This window comes from Athene noctua, chromosome 2, assembly GCF_965140245.1.
Source record: "Athene noctua chromosome 2, bAthNoc1.hap1.1, whole genome shotgun sequence".
Lineage (NCBI taxonomy): Eukaryota > Metazoa > Chordata > Aves > Strigiformes > Strigidae > Athene > Athene noctua.
In genome coordinates this window covers 119722927-119728926 of record NC_134038.1, presented here as the reverse complement: position 1 = coordinate 119728926, position 6000 = coordinate 119722927, and the positions used below count along the sequence as shown (strand labels likewise).

General features: G+C 51.4%; 1 protein-coding gene across 2 annotated transcripts in view; it reads left to right on the top strand.

The window, feature by feature from the left end:
- Nucleotides 1–1596: 1596 nt before the first annotated feature.
- SVIL (supervillin) overlaps nucleotides 1597–6000 on the top strand; it is a 143286-nt gene continuing 138882 nt past the window's right edge. For both annotated transcript variants that reach the window (XM_074900052.1, XM_074900051.1), the window contains exon 1: nucleotides 1597–1736. The gene's annotated coding sequence lies outside the window, so the exon portion shown is untranslated. The remainder of the gene's footprint in view (nucleotides 1737–6000) is intronic.

Below are 6000 nucleotides of genomic sequence, written 5' to 3'. Positions count from 1 at the left end.
GGTTGCTTTGTGAGATCTGATAAAGTGAAGCTTGAATTCACTTAGGAAAGTGTTTGTCTAAAGTACAAGATTAAAATGAGAGGAAGATGAAAAAAAAAAAAAAAAAGAAAAGGATGATTCTATCTCCTGGTCTGTTTAACATCAGAAAATTTGAATGCTCTGTTTCCCTTTTACTGTATGGACAAATACCTTTGCTGCACCACTGAGGAAAAGTCTACAACATCATAAACATATTTCCTTCATCTTCCTAACAATGCCTCAATTTTAAACAAGCTGACCTGGGGGGCGGGGGGAAGAGTTTTTTCCCTTTAAATAAAAAGTGATGAAAACTTTCTGCTTCCCCTAGCTTCTACCCAGTGTGGTCTCAGTGGTAGGGAGAAAGGACACTCATTGAATTGTTCCTCTAGAGAGCCTTCTCACAATGGTCTTCCCAAGATTTGCTCTATCTCTACAGGAGCAAACTCTGCAATTTGGTTGAGATAGCCTGGAAAGGATGTGTAAGTTAATAAAGAAAACAAAGTCCTATGTCCCTGAATGTAGACCACAAGCACTGTCCAGAAATGTTGCTAATGCAGGAGTCATCCATACGCTTACGCTAACACATGAGCTATGCTGCTGAGCCCTGCCTAGCTCCTTTGCTGCACCGCAGCTCTCCCGTTGGGCCTGGTCTCCCGTCAATAAATAAATACTCTTCTTGGTCAGACATGATGACAGGGACCCAGAGAACTCCCACCACGCTTCACCGCGCTGGCCGGAGAGGCCGCGGTGGTTCGATGAGGGGGAAGGCCCTGGCTGAGGTCCCGGGTACCCTCACGCCCGGGTGAGGAGGGTCCCCACTCCGGCGGCAGGCCACCTCCTCGTGCTCCCCGGCGGGCAGCACTGGGACTCCGAGACTGGTCCGCCACTGACTTGGCCTCCAAGGTTGGGATGTGCTGGACGCAGCTCCTCGGTACCCGCCACACCGCGGGGTCCGCCTGCGGTGCCCCCCCACGCCCCGCGGAGCTTGCTCGGGAAGAGGCGCCCCGAGGCCGCCGTGGACGGCGTCTGAGGCGGGGCCCAACACGCCCCTCGGGCCTCCGCTGCGGCCCGGCGGGATGAGGGCGAGGACGAGCCGGTGCCGCTGCGTCACCTCAGTCCCCACCTAAGGGCTTCGCCTCGGTGGCCGTTACCTCCGCCGGGGGGCTCCCGGCAGGTGGCTCCGCCCGGGCGAAACGTGCCTCTCGTGTCGCTGCCCGCGCGGGTCACCTGCGGTGGCCCGGCTCCGCGCCCCACCGCCACGCCACGCCGCACCGCGCCCCCTGCCCCGCCGGGCGCGGCCCCTTTAAGGAGTGGAGCAGCGCCTCCAGGAGGCGCGCGGAAGCGGGGCGAGCCGGGCGGGGGGCGCGGGGGCGGAGCCGGGGCGAGGGGTCCGTCCCGCCCCGCCCCGCCCCGCCCCGTCCCGTCCCGCGTGGGGCCGTGCAGCGCCGCGCGGCCGTTGCTCCCCGCGCGCCCGGTCGGGGTCGGGGTCGGGGTCGGGCGGGTCCGCTCCCGCCAGGGCGCTGAGGCGAGGGGCGCCGCCCCGCCCCGCCCCGCCGAGGAGGCGGCCCCCTGCGGCGGGGGGCCGCGCCGCTGCCCCCGCCCCACTCCGCCCCGCCGGCCGGCCTGAGGGACGGACCGACAGACCGACGAGCGGACGGACGGACGGACAGACAGAGGCCGCCGGAGGCTGTGGCTGCCCCCGAGCCGCCGGCTGTGAGGTGAGTGGCGGCCGTGGCCGCGCTCGCCGCCCCTTCCCTGCGGGAGGGAAACCCGCGCGGGGCCGGGGAGGGCGCTGCCCCCGGGGCGCGGCCGCCACCGCCGCCGCCTTTGAAGAGGCGCCGCGGGCTCCCCGCCCGTCCGGAGAGCGGGTTTTCCGTCGCGAAGGTGCTGCCCGAAACTTCGCCGTGGCCTCCCTCCTCCCCCCCTGCCCGGGGCCGAGCTGTCAGTCCGGCTTTGGGCTTTCTCCTCAGCGCAGCAGCCGGCGGAGGACCGGGGGATTGCGCCCGCCCGCGGTCCCCGGCGCGGTTTCCCGCGGGGGCCGCGGCAGCACCTGCTGTCGGGCGGAGCGCCGCGGCCTTCTCCTCCGTCCCGGGAGAGGCGGCCGGGCCGGGCGGCGGGGTGCTGCGGGGCACCCCCGGGGCGGGCGGGCGGGAGCAGTGAGCCGGCGGCGCGGCAGAGGGTGCTCTCCCGTTGCCGCGCTCGGCCCAAGGGCTGCTCTGCAGAAGGGCTGAGAAATTTCTGAAAGAGTTTCGGGCTCTTCTTACAGCTGGGAAGAAAAGGCATCGGCAGCAGCGGCGTGCGCGTGTAAAGAAAGAGGGACCTCGTGGTGCTGGTTGCTCACGGCACAGTGGGATACTAAGGACGACAGATTCAACAGGGTACTTGTTTAATGATGCCCGGAGCCCAATGGCTGTGTTGGAGAGGTCGAGTACTTACCTTCCTTGCCTTAAATGGGTCAGCAGTGGGATTGCAGCTTGCCCCGACTTGCTGTCCAAACTCCAGAAAACGAGGATATGGTTAAAAGGGGGGAAACAATAAAATATTGTGATTAATGGGGCGGGGAAAAAAAAAAAAAAGAGTAGGGTATGCTGATAGTTACGAGTGGAAGTTCTTGCAGGGTTTTATGTGGAGCACGGACACCCAGTTCTGCAGAGCTGACTACTTAATGACACCTTTTGATCCATTTTACTAATAATGCTTCTTAAAGTCTGCATGTGATTGTGGATTATGACTCTTAAGAGAGACTTAAGTGGTTTTGCAAAGACTGAGTGTACTCAAGTTTATTACTTGGCAGGGGGCAGCAGCATGAGGCCTGGGAAGCAAATAGGAAGCAAAAATTATTCATTTAGTTTTGATATCGTTCTGGGTCTTTGACAGTGTCGTCATAGACCAATCTTGGCTCAGATAGCATCTCATGTGCTGAAAGATAGTGTTGTTATCCTGGTAGATACGTAGTTCTGGGTACGCAATCAGTCCCTCTGACAGCTTATGGAAAATGTTCTGAACTACCCTGGTTATTTTTATCGCAGCAAGTGTGTTTCTTTAACAGTAAACCGAACTATATCATACTGAAAAATGTTCTCAGCCTGTAGTTATCTTAATCTCTTGTGTTCAAAATGCAAACAAAAGCCACTTGAAAATTGAAACCTTTCTTGACTGATTCCACGTGGCTAATGAGGTTTATGACAACAGAACTGTGTGCAGTGTTACTACACTGAGATGTCATTACCTCTGACCCGAAAGTGCAGTTCAAATTGAGGATGTGCTGTCCTCCGGCTCTGTGTGCTGCCCTGCGTAACCAACCAGTGGCAGAGGTCCAGCCTGTGTTTTCAGAGAAACAGTCCTGGTTTCCCAATGGCCTGTGTCGAACCTCCGTGAGACGGAGGTGCCTGTTGTGGAGGCAAGAGGAGGAAATAGTGGTAATGTGCTCAGCTCTTGAAACACAGGCATGACAGCTGTTCCTGCCACGAGAAATTCTTCCTTGGTGGGATGTTCAGGGGCTTGGTATGTCATCCTGTTTTCCTGTGTCTCTGGAGGGCTCAATGAAAGGGTGTTGGCCTGATCCTTAAATGCGTCTGGCCGTAGGTAACAGCATGGTGAGATGCACAACAGGAGTTTGCTCTTCAGTTCTGCTTTGCTTACCTGTCTGAAGACTTTGTTGGATGCTACTGTATTGAGAGACATTCAAAATTTTTCTCTGCTATTCTGATAGGAAATACACTTCAGCTTTCACTTTAAAGGAGCTGAGTGTTAATTATAAGACTCAGAGCTGTATCCTGGTATGGATGTGTGTGCCTGTAAGTTTATCTGGCCATGGTGTCAGTATTAACCTCTCCAATACAGGCGAGACCAAAATGTCTGTGCTATGTAGAAACTTCTGAAATCACCACGGGGACATCATGGGTTTTTCAGCAGTAAAGTTCTGAACAAAATTCCTGTCTTCAGGTGAGTGTTAGCTCCTGCTAGGTGCAGCCTGTCTGCATTCCCCTGGGGGAATCGTTTCACGCTCTTTGTTTCCCTGGAAAATTTATAGTTCCCAACTGCACTGCTCAGTTCTGTGTGGATGCAAACCATGCTGACTCATATGCTGAACTGTTGCAGCCTTACTCCATGTAAACACAAGCACACTTCTAAAATATTTAATTTGTAATGTCCTCTGTGGAGAGCTATCCCGCAGCTCCTGGCATAATTCCCAGAAGCAGCAGATTCTGGGGTACTGGGAGTTTCAAAGGCCATTGATGCCCGGCAGGATAACAGTCCGAACTAGTTTAGTGTAGTTTATCCTGGCACTGGGACAGTTCAAACTGAACAGGTATTTAATCATGCTTAAAGCAAGTCTGCTTTGAACAATACTTGGTATGTGTATAAACGATTTGGAGCCTGTTGGGACATGGCTGTCAGGAGATCTACATGGTAGGGAAATCTTTGTTATGGCAAGTAAACTTTGGTGTAGATGTACCTCCTAACAACTCTTAAAAAAACCTTATCTGTGTGCAGTTATAGTAAAATTGGGGATAAGCTATTAAAAGATTTGTTTTCTTATTTCCTCTGTGGAAAATAACAGCGGTAACTGTTTCGTGAAAGAGCCGACTTTATATCTGCATGTGAAATGCTTCTTATAAGGAACTTCTTAGAAAGATGGAAACTTGCCCTCGTATTCATGCACACAAATATTCTGATAGGTCTTTCAGTTGAAAATAAACTATAATGTATGATTTTACTAAAAAGAAGGGGAGCGGAACCAAAGAATGATTTTCAGGTACACTTATTTTGTCTGTACCTGTTAAGTACAGCATTGGAATTTTAAGATTAATACCTTCTCCTTTAAAGCAGTAATTAGTTTAATGGAGACTAATTAATGAGGACATAGGGTTCCTTGGGGTTTTTTGTGGGTTTTTTATTTGGGTTTGGCTTTGGTTTTTGTTTAATTATTATTGTGATCTTGGTTGAAAGAGTAATCCATTATGGTAAGTATAGAGAGTAATTTGGGAGAGGTTCAGTGCAGCTTATGGATGGTCCAGATCATTCACATCTCACTTGTTCCTGTAGGTTGGCTGTCAGTGCATTATTTGTACCTGTTAAAATTAATCTGTTTGCTGAACTGTGCTAAGCTTCACTCATGTTGTAACTCATTCAGACATCCTGCATTTGTTTCAAGCTTCCATTCTATTTTTTTTATTTGTTTTGAGAATGAGTCTTTAGAGACACTAGAGTAGTGGGATGTGCTCAAAGCTGGGTAAACCTGGGTGGCAGAACTGGTTCAAAACCTGGAGAAAAAGCTCCTGGTGCGGATTGGGCTCTAGAGCACATCTAGAGGTCCCTTGGGGATACAAACGATCGTTCCCTATCCCACAACATGGCAGCACTTGCAGTTACTCCTGGCAAGTGCAGTGTCAGTACAACTGGAAGAGAAAATCTGTGCTCTTACCTTTACAGATGGTAGGACTTGAAGGTAGCATGTCTGTTACTGCTTTGCCTGCAGGAAGGCATAATAGTAGTATGGTACCACAGCATCTTTTCTGGAAGTGTGATTCAAGGCTCTGCTTATTTTCCTTCTTTATTTGGTACGTGTATTCCATTTATATGGGGAATATCTTAGAAATATGGCTTAATTCGCAAATGGATTTCTCTAGAAAGTCTTTATCAGAAGTCTGAAATTGAAGTGTACAGATGTGGTGTTTCATTACTTAGGTGTACTGAGAGATACCATTGACGGAGTCCCATTAATTACAAGACAGAATCTTAAAACCTGTATTTCAAGATCCTCCTTTCTGTGGTGACTATTAGTGGCATTTTTCTTTGTAAAAGTGAAGGAGGTTAAAAATTGTGCCTGCATCTGTTATTGTTGCTATGACAGCTGTCTTTGTCCAGTTTTAACTATCATATTCTGAATAGCTCTTAACTGGGATTGTAACGTTAATGGCTATGTGCGGAGGAAGGAGAGGAGGAAATCTTTCAATGCATCTCCTTCATCTTAGTCAA